The sequence below is a fragment of the Pseudopodoces humilis genome, chromosome 5 (genome assembly GCF_049639895.1).
Source record: "Pseudopodoces humilis isolate 2021_Gansu_Grassland_sample_001 chromosome 5, ASM4963989v1, whole genome shotgun sequence".
In the NCBI taxonomy this organism is placed as follows: Eukaryota; Metazoa; Chordata; class Aves; order Passeriformes; family Paridae; genus Pseudopodoces; species Pseudopodoces humilis.
The window spans coordinates 43,440,147-43,461,350 of record NC_142204.1 but is presented as its reverse complement, the minus strand read 5'-3'; the positions used below and the strand labels follow the sequence as shown (position 1 = coordinate 43,461,350).

The 21,204-nt window shown below is 42.5% G+C and overlaps 1 protein-coding gene across 3 annotated transcripts in view; it reads right to left on the bottom strand.

The window, feature by feature from the left end:
* The window catches only part of SCAF11 (SR-related CTD associated factor 11), a 50,240-nt gene extending 43,149 nt beyond the window's left edge, over positions 1-7,091 (bottom strand). The window contains exon 1 of one of the 3 annotated variants that reach the window (XM_014248977.2): positions 6,970-7,091. The gene's annotated coding sequence lies outside the window, so the exon portion shown is untranslated. Of the gene's footprint in view, positions 1-6,135; positions 6,155-6,211; positions 6,590-6,969 lie in introns of those variants that run through there. The other 2 variants (XM_014248979.2, XM_014248978.2) reach the window with 2 other exon arrangements.
* Between the last annotated feature and the right edge of the window lie 14,113 nt (positions 7,092-21,204).

Sequence of the window (21,204 nt, the reverse complement as noted above, 5' to 3'; positions counted from 1 at the left end):
AGAATAAGCAGTTTCAATTACTGTTGATCTTGTTTTCACAGCCCTTACTCAGCAGTAACTTTCAGGACAGCTTAAATAAAGTTAGGAAACCCCAGCCAGAAACGGAAGACAGGTATGTAAGAAAAAGTCCTTAACAAAAACAGCAATGCAAAGAAAGGTAACACAAACTACTAATGCAAGATGGCAACCTCAGATCTGGGCTTGAAAATACAACCTGAACTCCATCACCTTTCCTTCCAATTTGTGAAGTGAGTCTAATAGACAGTTACACTAATCACCTTTTTCGCTTCACCATATATATGGCATCAAGAAACTGTCTACAACACAGTGGTACTTTACTGTGAATTCTTAAGTGACCAACATAGGCTTTGTTATAATTGATTATTCTATGCCATTGCAAACCTTCAAAAAGAACTTCAAGCTTTCCATATCAACAATGCTAGAAGCTCCCCACAATGAGGAACTCCACTGTCATTCAAATTTTCTTGCCAGAATAACAGCCACAAAATAACCACTGGAACCCAAAAACTTATCCAAGACTTGTATAAGGTACCTTTCTTGCTTGGACTGATGAAACTGCATCTTAAAAATCACAATTTCATAGGTTTAAAGAGAAGAATATACTTGACTTTTATTGTTATAGGTGTCTTTATTTGGTAACATCTCTAAGCCAAACTCCAATGAGCTCAAGGCAGTCCTAACAGATTGATTTTCTCCAGCTATTTCATAAGACTCCAAATTACTTTTTGTTACACCCATCTATCCATGACAGTCACCACCTCTTACCTAACAACTGATATACCAAGAACATTTTTAAAAAAGCAAAACTGCGTATAGAAAGTGCTTATTCAGTAGCTATATGGAAAGCAGAGAATTTAATTGTCCCTCCTATGTCCAGAACTTCTGAAGTTACTCACTCTGAATAGCAGGCAGACCAATTAAGACCATATGCATACCTTCAGATTCTACCTTAACATCCAGATTTTTAATATTAGTTCAACTCATTTTCATGTGTCTCCATCTCTCCTGTGGCATAGCAAGAAAAGCACAAGTTTCATTGCTCCCATTTTGGCCTGTGTTGCTATTTAAAGATACAGACAGAGATGAAGACTTCTATCAGACACTGGAATTTCACATTCTTTATTACTGCTGGCAGTCTAACAAAAGCCAGGTGGTAAGTAGAGAGAAAACAAGGGTTAACTCAATTGGTATTTCCAAGGAATTTCATACTAGCTTGAAAAAACTTCAAATTTACTCAATTTATTCAAGTTTACTCACAAATAGTATCTGCAAAGGCAGATCACGGTTAAGCAGTACTTTCACCCCTAACCATTGCATTTTAATGTGAGTTCACCAATCCTTAAATAAAAAAATGCATTGAGACATTATTATTAGTGTCTTTTAGAAAAAGTGATTAGATAATGCTATTTACCACACTATTAGGCTTTAGAAAACAGCTACTCAAAGACATTTCTACTTCCCAATTCTCACTACATATTCTGTTATACATACACACACATATATACACACGCAAATGCAAAATCTGAAAATCTCAGAAAGAATAAATACCACCAATCACAGAACCATAAAATTAAAATGTTACTTTTTCATTTTTGCTATGACAGAGTATTTTTGAGTTCAAATTCCAATTATGTGCTATCATGGAAGAAAAAAAGAGCAATACTACTGTTTCATCAAAATAAATTTGTGAGATAGTGTAACTTGCTAATAAAAAATAAATAGGTGAAAATACTCAGCACAACATACACAAATGTAAGACATAGATGTACAATGCCTACACAAGTGTGTCTGCATTTGTTTTCTGAATAAATCAAATGCAGTATTTTGATTGTCCTTTGTGAAGTTAACAATTTCCCAAGTTTAGAAGTGACAACTTCCACATTGAGTTATACTGAATTTGTTTCTCCAACTGCAAGTCTTTAGGAAATGATGCGCTGCAATAAAAGGACATAGAAAAGTTAAATCTTTCAAGAAGAAGCAGTTTCCTCTTTTCTGTGTCTTTTTTAATGTCATGGTTTGACACTGGCTAAAAGCCAGGTGCCCACAGAAAACTATACACTCACTCTCTTCTGCTACAATTGAGCAGAGGAAGGGAAAAGAAAACCTGAAGAGCTCATGGGCCGAGATAAAGATTAGGAGAAAACACTAAAGGGCAAAATAAGCTTAAATGGTACAAAGAAAATTTATTAACAGAATTAAAATAGTATAATGAGAACTAAAACCTTTAGAAAACATTTTTCTTCCCTCCATCCCCTCCTTCCTTCCCACCTTCAGCACAGAGACAAAACATGAGATTCTTTAGTCCTTTTGTTTTTTGTTTGCTTTTTTTTTTTTTTTTAATATCTTTCCTCAATTCACTTAGGGAAAGGAGTTTGGTTTCTGCTGTGCCATGGGGTCCTCCCCACGGGAGACAGTTCTCTGTGAACTTTTCTAGCTTGGCTTTAATTTTCACAAGTAGCAGTCCTGCCCAATCTGCTGCAATGTGGGTCCCTCCCACAGGCAAACCATTTTCTCACAACTGTTTTTCGTGGGTCATTAGTTCATGGGGTGTACTTTTGAGAATGAACTGCTCTCCTTTGGAAGCAAGGGTCCTTTATCCCCAGAAGCAACAGTTTTCACTCTCTGTTTGAGTTTCTCACTAGATTACAGCTTTTCAGCATCTTGCTCCAGCACGAGCATCTATTCTTACAGGCTCCAAGTGGACCTCTGCATCCCTCCATGTACTTCATGAGTTTCAGGGAAACTGTTGTATTATAGTCCTCACCACAGGTTGTAGACAAATCTCAGCTCCAAGGTCCAGAGAACTTCTTTCATCAACCTTAGTGCTGTTCTCCTCACATGCCCTCACCTTTTCTCTGACTCAGAAGAAAACTGTCATTTGCAGGTTCTTTTGTTCTCAAGTTCTATCAATTGGAAAGTTCTTACAGAGTTTTGTAGTGCTGGAAGGTTGATCCCATCTGGGCTCCGCATCAGGGAATTGCTCATCATGCCCCTCGTTGTCAGCCACATGCTCTCCTCGAGCACGGTGTGGGCAGCACCGGCCGCTGTGGTGCTGGCTCCATTCAGCACCTCTCTTTATGCCGAAAAGGAGAAACTGCTGCCCCTGCCCTTCTGCCCGCAGCACAGCTGGCTAAAAGTGCCCAAGCAAGCCCAGTTTACTGCAGACCATGCCGAGATAGCCCCAGCTGCATGGGTGCTCCTGGCGCTGGCCCCGGCTGCATGGCACTGGCCGCACGGCCACTTGTGGCGCCGGGATGGCCCCAGTGGCTACCTAATCACTCCTCAGAAGAGAAGAGTGTGCACAGATTTTTCTTTTCTTAAATATGTTATCACAGAGGCATTGATAACTTCTCTGTTTGGGCCAGCCAATATGTCCATCGTCAGAGCCTTCAGGGATTGGATCTGCTGGACACAGTAGAAGTTTTGTGGAGCCTCTCACTCAGAAGCAGCCTCTGTGGCTTCCCTGGCCCCCACTAAAAGCCAGGCTGTATTAAACCAACAGAGTTGGTTGGTTGGATTTTTTAAAAGCTCCCAACAGAGAAAAACTACTTGTTGGATTTGGTGTGGGGCACTTAAATACAGATTATGCACATTCAACCTTTAAGAGCCCTTCCAAGGCATCACCCCCATCATGCCTTTGGTGCTTCACCAGAGCCAAATGCAGAGGTGACAAACTTCTCAAACAGAGCTGTTTGAGACAGCAGAGCTGCAGCTTTAGCAAACACAAAGGCTCATTCACCTTCCATCTTCCAGCTACAGCCCTCCCTTGCTACTTCAGGACTGTAGCTAAGTTCCTACACAAGAGAATCAAGCAGTTCATGGTATCAAAATAAAGCAACTTTCTTGCAAATTGTGTCCACATCATCTGTTGGGTGAAAAGAGACTAAACAAGTAGGGAAGATACAATATCACTGTACACAGACCCTCTCCAATGAAGCCCACTGCCTTGCAGGGCAAGGTGGACTAGTACAAACAGATGAAACAATATGTGTCTACATTCAGAGCCACAAAGTAGCCCTTGCTTTGAAGTGCTTTGAAGCATATGCATTTAAAGATCTCTGGCATTGATGAATACAGAGGATGCTTAACACTGCATGTCAAAGCCACAATTAAAAAAAGGCAGAAAGATTGGACACTGTCAAGATTTAGAAAATCTACCTCATCCTTAAGGGGTTGACCAGATTAACCATAACCATTTAAGAATTTATTCAGAAAAACTGATAACAATGCTTGACAGCATTGAATAGTCAGTTTAGCCATCATGAGGAATTGCTCTGCATGTTTGTATAGGTATTAACTGGAAAGACAAATTTTCTCCCTCACCTTAGACTAATTGGCAAAGAAAATCTGAACACTGAACATCAGTCTGACAGAAAGCCAAGCTTCAAGAATTTGGTGTAGGTATGGCAAGTCAGCCCTTCAGACTTTTACCAGCAGTGGTTTCTTCATCCCTATTAATATAAAGTATGTTTAAAGACATTTGAAAGAAAAATTACCCTTTAATGACTATATAAAACCCACTTAAGTAATTTAAAGTTTTTGCACATGCTTTTTTAGTACTCAGGACAGTGGAAGACTGAAGATCCTGCAAAGATACCCTGTAACAGGATAAAACCGAAAAACCAATAGATCTATGTAACCTGAGAAGAACAATCATGTATGATGAGCAGAACTGTCTACAAGTTTTATAAAACCAGGGGCTAGAAGCCATGCAGGAACTGCATCAAACTACAGCCAGTTGAGAGCACAGAGAACTCTTTTATCATCTAGATGTTTCCAATGCAATAGCTGACTAACTAGAGAATAAGGTAAACTTACAATTGCCTGGTGGGTCAAACTCAACAACCTTCACACACGCAACAAACAGCCTTCACATGCGATGGAGAACCATAAAAATCAGGGCCAAAATACTCACTATATACCTGGAAAAGTGTTTCCAAAGGTAATCCAAATACGAGGTAAGCTATACCCAGGATTACTCAACAACCCAAGATCACTGCTATTCAAGAAGGTCAGAAAAAACATTCTCTTCCATGACCATTTGGAAGAGAGATTTCCTCACCGACACAAAGGTGTTGCCTGCCCTGCTCATTCCAAAACAGACTTTAAGGTCAGTGAAACATGAAAAAAAGACATATTTCTTATTTGTGTCATTTGTCACTCAAAGCTGACACATCAGCAAATGTAAACTGCTGAAAAGAAAGCTTCAAAAGATTTAATATTCTGACTAAAAGTCTAAACAGCCATCCCCACCTCAAATATGTCTCATCTTATCTCAGGAAATAAAAAATCAAACACTGTATTCCTAGAAATGTTAAGGAAATGTTAGAAATGTTAAAGAAAACATTTGAAAAAGTACTCGGGATCATTTCCAAGTATTTTCCATGCCACTGAAGAGGATGCTAACCATTTTCTTTTAATATTCTAAGTTACCAAATACAGCTTTTCCAGTTAAAAAAGAAGAGACATAGATTATCACGTATAATCAACCAAATAACAGCAAATTTTTTGTCACTGTAATTTCATTTAAGAAGCCTATTACTTATTTATGCTAAGAGCAAATGAAATCATGACAAAATGATTTTCCCATGTGTAAGAAACTGAATACCTACACAGTAAAACCTTAAGTCGGATTATACTTAAAACTATGACCCACTGAAAAGAAAATCAAAAGCCCCCACACATTAGTGATCTACAAACTTAACAGTGGACACTTAGTTAGCTAGATTCCCCTTTAAGGTTACCGAAGCTATACAATTACAAACTTAAAATAGAGGTTCAAGAATCAGGGACATTCCAATCCATCATAAAATAATTACTTAGATGGGCACAGCCTTAACTGTCTCTTGACATTTTAAATAAATAATTCTTTGCCAACAGCACCTAGTTACTGATACTAAACATACGGTAACTATCTGGCCTTTCTCTCTGTTATCTCATTCTTCCTAAGAATTTAAAATTAATTAGTAGTCTAAGAGGAAAACATAGTGAGAGGGAGGGGACCAATTTTAGTCCTAACAATACAGCTTTGTTTTAAAGTTATAAACGTGGAGATAGACTGTCAAAGATGAGTTACACTTTGGGTGCAAGCTAATAATATTCTTTAATACTCACCAAAGGGAAAAAAAAAAAAAAGGAAGAAACTAGGACACCATGTACTATAAAACACGAAAACTGAAAATTATCTCACTGGCTCGGTAAATTACTTCCAGGCTCCAGCGCTCCCCTGCACAACTTTGCTGATATCTAAGTCGCAGTCCCACATCAGCACAAAAGCAGAGCTAGGTTCTGAGCTGAGCCTCTCCGTGCAACTTCCTCCACAGCTCTAAGGTCCCAGAAACCGCTCCTCCAGCAAAAGCCGCCGGTGTTTACAGCTCCAGGCGCCCGGTCGTGCGCCCGCCCCACAGGGAGCAGAGGGACGGCGGTGCTCCGCGGGCCGTATCTTTGTTCAGCCCCGCTCATGGGTCAACGGGCAGAGCTGCTGTTGCTCCCGGTGCGGCTTCACAAAAGCTTTCGGCACGGAGGGGGCCGGCGGATCGCCCCGGCCGCGCCGCTTTGTTTCCCCTCTCGCCCCAGGGGGGCCGGCGGATGTGGGCGCCAGACCCGCGTCTCGCCACGGCGACCGAGCGTCAGCACCGGGCCGGGCCGGGCTCCCGGTCGGCGCCACGACTCGGGCGACGAGGAGAGGTGGGGAGGGGAGTGAAGGGGGAAAACGCGGCCGGAGCCGGCAGCAAACTCCGCCCCAGCCCGGCGGAGCGGCGGGAGCGCCCCAGCCCGGCGGGCTCCGCGCGGGGGCGAAGGCCCCGGCCGAAGCGGGACTGCAATGCCTCCCGCCTGCCCTCCCCTCCTGCCCAGCCACCGCTCGGCCCCGGCCCGCGGCCCCGAGAACTTCCCCTCGCCGCGCAGAAATTCCCGAGGGAGGCGGCCGGAGACAGCCGCCGCGCTCACCTGGCGCCGCTACGTTCCCTGGCGCGGTCTCTGCCAGGCAGGGAGCGGCGGGTCCGGGTCCGGGTGCCCGCGCCCGCTCCGCCGCCTCAGGGCCGCCGGGGCTCGTGGGGCCCCGCGCGCTCAGCGCCCGCCGCGCCGCCACATGTCCGCGCGTGGCCGGGGGAGCGCGGCGGCAGCGCCGGCGGGGCCCGGGCGGGGGCGCTGCTCCGCTCGAGCAGAGGCGGTGCCGCGACGGCAGAGAGACACGCCTCCAGACCGCCCCGCGCCGCCCCCGGAGCATTATGGGATAGGTCCTCCAGCACCGTCTGGCGGGGCGGGCGGGAGCGGGAGAGCACGTGACACGGCGGGCCCGCCCCGGGTGGGCGCCAATGGGGCGGGGCGGGGCCGCGCGCCGCAGGCGGGGACGCCCTCTGGTGGCGGCACGGCAGCCGGGCGCGGCCGAGGGATGCGTGCGCGGCTGGTGACGTCATCCCGCCGCGACGCGGGGCATGCCTAGCGCCAATCCTTTTTTTTGTTATTTATTTATTTATTTATTTATTTTGTTAATAATAGTATTAATAGCATTTTAATACAATTAGGCAACAGGCACACTGGACGAAGCCCTGTGACCACGAGAGCGTGGCACGGGGCAGCGTGTGTCCGGCCCTGCAGGGAGAGGAAGCCGTGCCTGCGGGGCCCCAAGGCGTCGCGGGGTCAGCCGTGGGTCGTGCTGGCTGCGGCCTGTGGCTGCACGGACACAGTGACGTCTAATCCTCGTACATTTCCATACCCAGCTATTTCAAAAGCAGTTCGCCGTGGTGTCGTACGACCTGATTATGGCAGACAGGGAAGAAGTTCAGCGCAGCAGCGGCTTCTGTGCGCTGGCCCCGTTACATCTGCATCACAGCACCGCCGGGCTGCATCTGCTGGAGGCTCCCCCACACGGGCTCAGAGGAGAGCTGGGAAGCGCCGTGAGAGCCAAGCCCTCAGCTGAACCCCCAGGGCAACACGCTTGCCATAGCAACAAACCACAGGAAGAGGAAACAGCTCCCCTAGATACGCAGGCTTGGTTGAATGTCTCTTTGCGTTCAGAATGAAGTCACAGCCTGAATCGAGTAAAATGTATGTCAGAGTCAGTCTGTCAAGAACTATAATAGCTTATTAGTTGCCATGATTACGAGAGAGTATTAATTTAGGATCAGCTCAGAAGAACTTGAATTAAGTAAGAGCAGGCTGTGGGACAGAATATAAGAAGAGCCACAGGAAGGAAGGAAAATACTGTATCTATTGGAAGGCTGCAGGGAAATGTAATAAGAAGTAAGACTACTCCCATAGTTTAGAAACATAGATTTAGGAATGGAGATGAAGTGTTTAAGGTAAGTCTGACTTTAAAGTGATTAAGGCTAACAAATTCCTCAAATTCTTCAATGGGATTATATAAATAAAAGAATAAGGTATTAGGAAAATTTGCATTAAAGAAAGCTTCTTCGTTATAAACACAAGTGCTGTGTTTTGACTACACTGAGATCTTGAATGACCCCAGAACTAGACTCTGAAGCAATTAGGAAGAGAGAACCATAGCAGCAAACCAGCCGTGTGTTTGCTTAGCCAATCACAGGGGTAAGGTTTTGTTGCAAGGAGGGCATACTGTACACAGCTACTGTATGTTACTCTTTGTTACTGTTAAATATTTAAATTAAAATGTTTACTAAGACACCTGGGGCTCACAGGTGCAGAGAGAGCTTGGAATTCACTGTTTCTGTCACAAGTCGAGGAGATGTTCCTGTCACCCACTCATGCTGCACAGATCATGTTGCACAGAAGAGCCAGGCAAGCTGAAAAGAAATATCTGTGTGAGAGAGGAATGCAAAGAGAAACACTCATCACCTCTGATGTGCTGTCTGTACTTCCATTTGATCCTCTGACTGTCTGTCTCACATTCATCCCAGTGCTTGCCTTTATGGCTGCTCATATAACTTCAAGATATGTCGTAACAGTCAAGTGACTTTGGCCCTCTCTCGCTCACCTTTTGAGATGGATGTGTTATGTACACTGTTTATGATGGGGGGACAGATGGACATCTGTGACTTCCCTCCTGTCAGCTTTGGCAAATATGTCTTTTGTTTTCCTATGTATACATGAGTTTCCAGTCCAATCAAGGCTGAAGGACAGTCCTGTCCAGTTGGACATCTGCTCCCAGAACCAGTCTGTCAAGGATGAGCAGTTGGTCAGTTCTGCCAAAGGGGAGCATGAGATATAGCTCCTTCTGTGACCTCTGTGTCTGCGGAAAGGGGGAGTCAGGAGTTTAGGTTTTGTACAGGGGTATTGAAAAAGGGGGTAATGAATTCTGATTTTCTACTAATCTCAGCAAACCCTGTGATAAATTAGCTGGTCATTCATAAAACCCTTAGTATTTTTCTCAAAAATCAAGACAGCAGGATGATTTGACCTGAAGGGATAGCTGAAATATCATTAGGAATTGAGATGAAGATGGCAGGAAAACAAATATTACCTGGGGCAAAGTTGATAGGAATGGATACAGAAATTGTTAACATTTCTGGAATAGTGGATGAGATATCAGCACCAGACAGTTTTGCTGAAAGGATAATCTTATATTCAAAATCTAAAGATCTGAGAGCCAATGTTGTGCTTTTAGACATTGGATAATTTTGTTTTCATGCTTTACAGTGGGAAAAACATAATGTTTTTAGTCTGTTTTAATGTGTTCTAAAGTCTTCAGCTTCTTCAATTGTTCTTCAAGTGACTGATGGCAGAGGTTGTCTTTAGTCGAGGTGGACGCCACACCAATAAATCCTTTGCAGGTGAAGGATAAGTATAGTAAAGGCAGTTACTGTTGCCTATTGTCTTTTCTAGGTAGATATGAGTAGGGCTGTTTCTTCACTTTCCGGCTAGATCCAGAATGTTCTGCTGAAAGATCATGAGTAAACCTCAAGCTGTAGGAGACACACAATTTTTAGCAGTACTTTCAAGGCACACAAGGCACAAGGCACACTTGTGTGTGCCCTGTTCTGTTTGGGAGATTTACTCTGCCCACATTTTCAGAGCTTCCCAGTATCCGTGAGAGCTGGAAAGTTCCCTGAAGTGGAGCCTCTCACTGGCTCGCATTTCATTCAGGACGGCAGCATGGTGTGGAAGCACAAGCAAAGCCATATTCATGGCACAGCTCTGAGTATGATCAGAAGCCAGATGTGCCAGAGAAGAACTGGAACAAATGCAGGAAGAACAGTGTGAGTGAGGGCATGGTCATTTGGAGAGGGGAGCAACAGGGAGTGTGATACTAGAAATAAGAATGTGTTAGGGTGAGGGAGAGAGGGAGATGATGGCGGAACTGACTGAGAGATTTTGATAATGATATGGTAGAGCAAAGGAGGGGAGATGATGCTTGATGAAAGTAGGGATGAGTCAAGCATGGGACTCCTGGAGGACAAAATGGTAGTTATTAATGAGAGCAGAAACTAGAATTGTCACAGAGCACAGAGGGGAAGATGGAGACAACTGCTTCTTTGTGCAGTGAATTTAAATTCTTACCTTGGAAGTATTCTGTGCCATCCTACACCATTTGCCATTAACACAACATTGCAATGATGGCACAGGTAAGTGAATTTTTTTTTTTTTTTTTTTTTTTCCCCAATGTAATGAGCCTGAAATAGTATTTCTGGGGTCTTGAAGCTGCCAGTACTACGTTCTGTCTCTGGAAGAGAGGAGGTGAAAAAACTTTAGCATAGTGGATTGTTCTTCCTGCTGTGACACTGTTGGGACTCATCAGTTAAGCCACTGAAATACACTATACACAGGGAACAGAAAAACTAGTGATGATACAATACTTTTGCTGTCTGATTTGGAGATTTAAGTAATAAATTATTCATCTGTTGGGCTCTTGGATTTTGAGCTTTTAAAGAATGTAGATATATGCAAATGGCATTAAAAAGGTGGATTTTGAGAGTTTATTCAGAGCTCATTTACCCTTTCTGCCCCATGCAGGGTCAGTTATGTATATGATGCTCCTTCACTCAGTCTATTCTTCAAGATCTCTGCTGGTGGACTCTCCCCCCAAAGTCTCCCTCCTCAAGCAGGCCATTTCTTTAGTTTAAAATTTATACTGTTGAAAAGCTGTTCTGATTCATATCTGTGATCCTTCCTACTGCATCAGAAGCCCATTCATTTATCCCTGTTCACCATGAATGCTGGTATCAGATTGTCCCCTTTCTCTTTGAAACAGATTTTTATTTGCTTTTACCATTTTTAATTCCTTTTCAATCTTTCTTTGAGGTTAAGCAACATTGAAAGGTCTACTAAAATCAAATATGTGGTAAGTACTTTGTGTGCCCTATCCAAGGGGCTTGATACTTTCCTACAAAAGGAAATGAGAGTGCTTTGGCAGCAGTTGTTCTTGAAAAATTAGTGTTGGACATTGTCTTCTTCTTAACTTTGAAGTAATTAAAAGTTGTTAACTTGATAATTTTTTCAGAGAGTTTTTTTGGGGCTCTGTCTCTCCCTCTTTCCAGGAATAAACTTTTATTGTTTTAATGTGAAATTCAACTTTGTCTTGTGTTTATATATTATGCTAAAAAACAATTAACTGAAAATAAACTAAGTGAATTAGCTCATTGTTCCAATAAAGTGTTCTAAAGTCTCTCTCTATGGTACTGGAATTCTCCTTTCTTTTTAGGGAAATTTTAATTTTGAAATTCCGATATATATATATATATCCAAGTAAGTAGGTTGTATGTTTTCTTTGTCAAGATGCCTTAAATACTTGGCTGCACAGAGAACATTATTTCAGTGATAGAGCTTTTCATTTTTTTCTTGTTTTAAAATACATTTGATTGAGAGACTAGTTTCTTATTTACATGCATTATGTCTTTGCTTGCAAGTTTCATTGTTTAGAAATACAGCATGATAGTCTCTAAATAAGTGGGATGAGTTAACACAGACTAGTGAGGAATTTCAGACTTCTTTTTAGCCAAAAGGAGTATGAAAGTATGGTCTAACACCTAAAAAAAGTCTTTTTTGAGAGTACAGTCAGTCACAGTAGACAACTGTTACATTTCCTTTTTTTTTTTTTCTTTTTTTTTTTCTTTTTTTTGTATTTGTTTTAATAAATCACAGAATCACAGAATATTCTGATTTGGAAGAGATCCAGAAGGATCATCAAAGTCCAACTCCTGGCCCTACACAGGATAAACCCAAGAATCACAAATGCTAGCAGCCATAGCCATGTTGGAAACAAAGTTATCAATCCTCTGCATTGGATTTTTGTTTGTTGCTTGTTTGAGTTATTGGGTTTTTTTGGGTTTTTTTGGTCTTATAATTCATTCAAAGGTGCTGGTCAATTGCTACTGGTTCAACTATTCACATTTGAACCTAACGTATTTGCCATTTAGTAGAGTATACACAATTGTCCCAGTTGGCCTGATCTTTGGCAGAACTGAGTTTCAAAAGATGGACAGGATCAGATCAGATCAAATTTGACAGCACACATATCAGATTCACAGTATTTCCATATTCAGTATCTACATGTCAGTCCCTAGGAGTTTCCTGTTCAAATAAAGTATGTTCTAGCTCTGAAGCTGAAGATCTTGGACAAAACCCTAGGATATCAGACTTTCTCTGTTCTTTGTGGGTAGCAGCAACCCTTTTGTATAGGATCAAAGGAATTTTGTAGTGGTCTTGGCTGCAATTTTTCTCTTTATGCCAGGTTGCTGGTCACACTTTGACTGTGCTCCATGGAGATAGACTGGAATTCTCTGGAATATGTCCCATTGTAGAAATTAAAGATGCTATTAACAGCAATATTGAATATCTGGAAGAAGAAAAGGCTTCCTGTGTTTAGGGCTGTGAGGAAACTGCATTAGTTTAATGCCAGAATTTATTATATTGTTTCCTTGGCAAGAAATGGAATAGGTGTTATCATGTCATGGAGACACCATTCTTTACTTATTCCAAGAGTTCCCAAGAGCATCCTCACTGTGCTGTGACCAGCCACATTTATTCACAGTCTTAAGACAAAAAATCCTCAGAGCTTTTGACACTAGTACGTACATACCTACAATTTCTAACAAAAATCCAACAGTGCACTCCATAGCAAAAATAGCCACTGTTCTATCCTTGCTCCAAATTATCTGTTCTAATTTGTGGATTGATGACTTGTCTAACCAATTTAGTCCACTGAACTTAAGCTGAACCATATTATATAATGTTTCTCTTCACCACCCTGAACAGGCTTACTGGTTTCACTCAAACTTGGTGTAACAACAGGGTAACATATTGTTTAAAGTGTTGAGTGTAAGTACCACTCTTCATCTTAGAAGAGCTGTAGGAGATAGCCAAATAAAAGCAAAGTTAAATTAAAGGCACACATGGGCTTGAACTCATTGGATGAAAAGGTTTTGCTCTGGGACCGTGTATGACAGGAGGATAAGAGGGAATGAAGCTAACTGGTGTCATGGTTTAACTCCAGCCAGCAGCCAAGCACCGGGCTGCTGCACTCCACAGACAGGAACTTCTCTTTACTATGTCCCAGAACTCATGGACATCAACAAACTTAGAAAACAGTCTTCCTTCCCTGTCTTTTTTTCTTATTTTTGTTTACCTCAAGGGATGAAAACATCTTATCTATCAAGTGTTTATGCAATCTGAACCATACTGGAGAACATTAATACTCCAATCTAATAGCCTTGTTTCATGTGAATCAATATTTTTGTACTCACGTGAATATCTAAAAGAATTTTTATTTTTTAGACAGATGCAAAATGTCCATTAGTTGATTTTTTTTACATGTAAGATATGGACAGATTGATTTTTCTGAAATTCCTTATTTAACCTTGAGAGATTAAGAACGCTCTTTGGCCTTTGCTGGTTCTACTACAGAAGAGCTCCTTATATTTAATTTAAAATGCTGAATCTTTAGCACAGATTTACTTTCTCTAAAGTATTGATTAACTACTACAGTTCAAAAGTGCTTTGAAATCTTCGTCTTCCTTAGTTGTCCAGCATGTTGAATCCTGCCGTGTCCTTTGCCCTTCCTTGAGATTTTGAATACACCAGACTTCTCAAAGTTTCCTGCACTTGCCACTCCTCCTGTTGAGGGAATCTGTATTCATAACTTTCTGGTTTAGCAATGGCAGTAGCAGGATGAACAGGAGTCTCTGAAATCCAACCTACCATGCCATCAAGTTGAGGTGCAAGAGAATGTAATGCAGAACAGTGTCTCCAGAAAATGTCTGTCTTTTCATACCAAGAGACATTACCTTGCCCTCCTGCCTAATCTGTCCCTCTCCCAAGGGTTACCATTTTGGACAAAAAAAGCCAAACACAACCACAATACAAAGACAGTACACAATACAATACACAATAGAAATAAATCCCAAACTCAACAGTTCTTTACAATAATCTGCCATGCAGTTTGAAACATTGTTTGTGCTCACTTTTGTGAGGTGGTAACCAGCAAAATGGAAAAGCAGATTAGCGGAGATGAAAATATCCTCTTGGATTGCTCCACGTAAGTCAGTCAAGCTTGTCACGAAGTACCCAGAGAGGGCAGAATACAATCCATGTTCACATTTGGTAATGTTTTGGTGACATGGTGATGAGAAAAAATTATTTTACTTAATTGTTTTGATTTTGAGATAGTTAATTTCATCTTTTCAGTAACACTGAGTCAGGAAAGTTGATTCCCTGTGATGGTTGCATGGCTCTTCTTCACAGAAGGTAGAAAACAGAAATGTAATTCAGTGTCTTACAGATGGAAAAAGGAATTGCTCTGAGGCAGCAGCTCTCAGGGGCTGTGAAGCTTCTTGGAGGACTTTCAGGCCATTTCTATTAATTACTTTTAGAGTTGTGTGTGTTTCTTTAAATGCATTCAGAAAATGTCCTGTCTTAAGCATAACAGGCAATAATCCAAGTGACTAAAATAAGAACAAAACTTGGCCATAACTTTTAAAAAAAATAATTTCAGGCTTCAGATTATTTGCTGTATAGCTCACATGAATTACATCAGTTGCCAACACTACCACCATCAGCTTTTCCAAACAGTCGTTTAGTTTTGTATTATTATCAAATACTTTATCTTGACAGCATAATTAGTGATTTTCTGCACCCAAACTGGGCTATGTTATTACAGTCCCTAGGCAGTAATCCCCAGCTGATCACCCAGTGGAGTCAGCAGAGAGGTTGCTAGCTGATGGTCCAATACAAACTGAAGTGCTGTTTGCTATCTAATAAACACATTTGTTCATAGCACACTCACTAATAAGGGCACCACTAAAAAGAACATCCCTTAATCATATATAATACCACTGGAGTATTTTTAGTGCATACTAAACAATCTTTTTACTCAAAAGAAAAACTAAGCATCTACTCTACTAAAAGTACACCCCACTTAATACACTCTGAGAACAGTATGTTCAAAATTGTGTTGAAATTAATTATTTCTGACATTTCCCCCAAAATAACATTTTAATAAGTCTCTGCTTCTCTGCAGCTGCTCAGGATGACATTATGGAAGAAGGCAGCTAGGTGGAGGAGTTGTTAATGTTATGGTGCTCACATTCATGCAGCCACCATCAAGGCTGGTCTAGAGGAAGTGTTAGCTTTATGCTCTGAGACAAGTTTTGTTGAATTGCTGAGACTACCCACAGGTCATAAAATTAAGGAGAAATATAATTATTTCTTAGGTCTATTTCTCTGGGGTTTTTCTAGCCTGTTTTGATTTATTTTATTCTATAGCTACATGTTGAGGGTTAGGTGTCTTTTTTTTTTTTTTTTTTTTTTTTTTTGTTTTGTCCTTCTGGCCTGCCCGGGGAATTTTTACCCATTATGTGCTGGGACAACCTAACTACCGGTGCTTAGGGGTGCTCACAACGGACAAAGAGTGGCCGGGCCCGGGGGGGGGAAGGGGGCAGGAAAGGAGGGTGGGGACAGTTTTTTAGCTGGTTTTCTTCGGCTTCGGGGAAGGACGTTCGTGTGCTGGGCCGCGGAGCTGCTGCGGTGGAGAGAAGGGAATTTCGCCATCACCCAGACGGAGCGGCTGCTTCTTCTCCTTCTCCCCTCTTGGCTGGTGGCCTCGCACCCCCTGTCCTGCCGGGACGTGTGGCAGTGCCAGGCACCGCCGCGGAGCTGCTGATACACCTCATCCACCGGCCCAGGATCTCAGCTCATCCCTGCTGTTTCCAGCCGACTGTTCCTCGGAGCCCTGCAGGAGCACCGGGACTGACTGTCCGAGGGGTTTGTGAAAACAAAACCTCTCCTCCATCCCATCTCAGCCGAGAAAGCTGTCTCGGGGTCCCTGGTTCTGTGTTCTTGTTATTGCTGTAGTTATTGTTTGTTTGTTTGCCTGGTTATACTAGTAAAGAACTGTTATTCCTATCCCCAGATCTCTGCCTGAAAGCCCCTTGATTTCAAATTTATAATAATTCGGAGGGAGGGGGTCTACATTCTTTCATCCCAAGAGAGGCTCCTGCTCTCCCTAGCAAACACCTGTCTTCTAGAACCGAGACACTACATTAAAAAATATTCTTGTCACTTATGCCAGGATTTTTTGCAGTGAAGCTTTTCCCACCTGAAGTTTGCTTGTCCTTTGTGATAAATGTAACCTTGGATAAAAAAATCGTGAAAGAATAAATAAGTATATAACTAGATTTGTAACAATGTAAAAAGTATATAAAATATAGTGTGGCCGAAGAATTTCCCCAAACCCAGCAGTAACTACCCATTCAGGCGGTAACGACCCTAGGCCACGTTCATCAGCCTGAAAGAAAGAGCAGGACACGAACAATTAAGCTAAACAAAGAAAGGAGCCAGGCCGAGATGGCTATCGACTCCACACCGCACCTGGGCACCCCTTCCTGCAAACCCCGACTGAAGATGCAATCAGGCCGGACAATAAGTGGAAGCCCAGCCGAGATATCCGTCGACTCCACACCGGACTTGGATACTTCACTCTGAGAGCCCAACCGAAGATACAATCAAGAAGCACTCAGAACCTTTTACATGCGAGAGGACTCTGCCCAGTTGTCTATTGATTCAGTTCCACGGTTCCAGGAAATTCATTCAACCAGCCATCTAAACTCTTTGTTGAACAGTAACTGCTCAGAGTTTTGGCCTCAGGACACAAAATCCCTATAAAAACCCCGGACAGTCTACCCTCCTTCGTGGATTTGGGAACACCTATACCTTTGGGTATAGACCCCTGTCCACCCAGCGCTGCGCTGTTTATTTTATTGTGGTTTTTCCTCGTTGTTTATTTTTATTATAAAAATTGTTTTATAATAAACTGTTCTTTTATTTAACCTAAATTGCCTTTGCATTTATAACACCTTTGTATTTAAAATGCTGAAAGAAAAATTTAGCCGAAATGCTAAGCACTTTCACACCTGTAAATGCTAACTAAAAATAGGGAAGTAACCTTCCCAGTAATAATTTGGTGACTTGAGCACCTTCTGATATCCCCTCTGCGGCAGTTTTTGGTGCCAGAGCTGTGTGGCACACTGCATGCTGTGGGTCCCTGTCCCTGCTGCTCTCAGCTCTGTATGGCAGAACAGTGAGGTTGCCATGGTACAAACTCACCCAAGCAAGGCTCATGGGGCACAGAGGTGAAAGACAAATTTTGGAGTAGTGTCTGAAAGGAAAAGCAATAATCTCTTCAATAGACCCAGTGGATAAAAAGAGGGACTGGATTGTAACTATCATATAATGTCAGAAATCAGAAGGGATCTGAGCCATCAAATCCAATTACCCATCTACTGAAGGAAAGAATGTCTTAATTATGTTCTTACTCACACACCTTGGTGCTACCATAGACCTGTTTAGGTGGAGTGACTGCAGGTAAATGCTCTTGTTGCCTACAACTCCTTAGTGAGATGTCATGTGTCTTCTTTTTACATTGGATATGTCCTTGTGATGGATACACAGGATGATTATGTATCCATTTGTTTATCAGATAAAATTCACAGAATCGCAGAGTTCTTGTGGTTGGGAGGGACCTCTAAAGGTCACCTGGTCCAACCTCACCTTGCTCAGGAAGGGCCACTTAAAGCCAGTTGCCCAGGACCATGTCTAGATGGCTTTTGAATATTCCAGAGATGGACACCACAGCCTCCATGGGCAATCTGTGCCCTGATATTCAGAGGGAACCAGTATTTTCAGGTTGTGGTCTGTTGTAACAGATTCTGTCTCTGGGCACCATTGAAAAGAGCCTGGCTCTATTCTCATTACACCTTCCCTGCAGGTATTTGTACACACTGATGAGATCCCCTTGAGCTTCTTCTTCTCTAGGCTGAACAATCGCAGATCCCTTGGCCTTGCCTCCTGTGTGAGGTGCTCCAGTCCCTTTGTTTGTGTGATCCTTTGCTCGGCTCTTTCAAATAGGTCACTATCAGTCTTGTAGTGGGGAGCCCAGAACTAGATACAGCACTTCAAACGTAGCCTCCCCTGAGAACGATCACATCCCTCAACCTGCGAGCAATACTTCACCTAACACTTGCCTTCTTTGCAGGAAGGCCACTTTACTGGTTCATGTTCAACTGGGTGTCCATCAGGACCTTCACGGCCTTTTCTACCAAGCTGCTTTTCAGCACATATGCAAAAAAAAAGAAAAAAAAACAAAAAACCAACCAACCAACCAACAACAACAAAAAAAAATGCTATAAAATAGAATAGTTCTATAAATTTCCAAATTTCCAGAAGAGCTAAGTAGATCCCATTAATGCCATCTTCCCAAGTTAGTGAAAAGGAAGCGTTATAAAGTGTGAATAAAATAGCCACATTTCTGCTGAGGGAGCACATTATATATTTTGTAGCTATTAATAACACTGAACTGTTAAGGGGAGTCAGTAATGACCTTCTCAATTTAGCATCGAAATTGTGGCTGAGTCTGTACCTGATCTGTGACAAACTTTGTGTTTTCAAGTATTGGGGTACACTGCCCACTAACATTCTAAGCACATAGTAAAGGAGTATTTATTTTTGCCTGCCAACTTCTTTCCAGCTGCTTAAAAGTCTGTAATAAAAGTGGTAAAGAGACTTCAAATAAATTATTGTACCTTTTAAACAAAACTCAGATCTAGCACTGAGACTGCACCTCTCCAACAGAGTTCAGCCATCTCCTCTAGAATGTTGGATATGTTGAATGTTCTCTAGCCCTGCAAACTCAGTGTTTCCTTGATGCCATTTTCCCTGTCACCGCATCATATATTTGACTGCATCAAAATATTAGCTTATGTGAGAGGTTGCTTTTGTGGTAGCCTGGAGAGTATTGCTGCCCATGAAAGCGATTATTCTGCTTCTTCCACTTTCCAAAATATTTCCAGAATAGGTAAGGAACCATTCTAAGGCTGAGACGAAATTACCAGATGGCAGCTGCTGGCTTCTGGATACTTCTTTTTATTTTGCAGTGGGAGTGGTGGACAGCCTTCTTGTGCCACTGCTCAAAGCCATGCTGAAGTGGCCTCTCTGGAGAGGCTGTTCATGAGGTGGCCCTGGAGCAAGCTGGATCCCTGGACTTGCAGGTGGCAAGAAGAAAACACCTGTCAGCCCACTTGTACATGCTCCCCCTCCCTTTCTTCACCTCAGCTTCTGGGAACACTTCCTGTGGCAGTAGTTTGTGAGGATTTCTGTGCTAGTTTTTGTAAAGCAGATTTCTAAGTTTTAGAGGGAAAATGTGGATTTTCATTTGTTTCTGGACTAATAATTCTTGAAAATTTTAAATGGATAAAACTGCAAATGCTAGCTACAATTGTCCACATTTTCTCAAACTATCATTACATAGATAATTGTGGGAAACTTTGCAAAGTCCTTTTTGAGTAGGACCTATTCCCCAACTGAGCATCAGGATGAGCAGTTGGAAAACCCCATCAGAGAACCTTCCTGGGACAGCTCCTGTAAAGCAGGCAGCAGGCAGCTACTGTAGGCCTGCAGCCGCAGAAGATGCCCGTTAGCACAACCAGCCGCACGGTGGAGCTAGGTTTGAGGAGACAGAGGTCAGAGCGTCCCAGGAGATGTTCTTTCTGGCATGGGAGGAGAGGTGCTGCCTCCCAGAGTACTGGCGGGTTTTCTGCTTGTTGTCTTCCAGACATAAATGAGGCTTTCAAAGAGAAAGCAAACACACAGAGAAAAAGCAGTTGTCAACAGCGAAGAGCTTTAGCAAGCTCTTCAGCAAAGCTAAATAGCGAGATTGAGTGCCAGTGAGCACAGGACCCCAGCTACGCACCTAAATGCAAAGGAAACATAAGATTAGGGGGAAAGTTTAATTTTCTAGATATTGAATATCGTGACTAATTTCCTATGAAACTGTGTTTCATCAGGATCTAAAACACAGCCTATGGCTCGGAATAAGGCTGCAGTTGTTTCTGTGGACACTGCTGGCTGTGACTGAGAGGTTTAATTGAGCAGTAGCATCCTGTATTTCCAGGGAAAAAAAAAATTAAAAAAAAAAAAAAGGATTACTGCAGTACTGTTGAACTCCTTTCAAACAAACTTTCTGTTCACTGCAATGAAATCAGTTCAGAATTAATTATCATGTTAAGTATCAGTTAGCCACATCACTTGAAGGAGATAGGGAGTTTCTCTCTCCTGATGGCGTTTCCCAGCAGGCAGGCAGAAGGAGCTGTAGGTGGCAGCATGGCGCTCCGCGGGAGGGCAGTCTGGTGCTGGGCACTTCTGACTCATAACTGAGCTGGTGAACAGAAACCACAGACTCGGTGGAGACGCCACTTTTATGTCACGTTGCAATCTCCCTCCCTCCAGCAGCCCTCCTGGCCTCTATACATTTCCCATCCCAGTGCTTCCCCGCCGGGTAACCACTTACTCTTTTCCTTCCACCCATCACAAACTTTTCATTGTACGGCACTGATACCACTGGGTTTTGCTGGAGTTTTATTCTGGTTATTCTTTTTTAGAGAGGGCTAAAATCTGCGATTGGGCATAATCACACACTTAGGGAAAGGGACAGCCAAAGATATTATTAGTTCCTATTAAGTGGCAATGCCAAAACTTCACAGGATCAAGTTTTATATGATCGAGTATATTTAGCAATTTAGCAGTACTGTAAGTGAGGATGTGCATCATTTCCGGGGATTGTCAAGCCTTTGATGGAACTCTTGGAATGCAATGAATAATATTATTACAATACTGTACTTTCTTAAACATAGTGGGCATAATTAAAGTCCCACCCACAGAGGTCAGATCCATCTGACTCACTATTGTTAAGAGTTAAGAGACTTCCATTTATTTTAACAA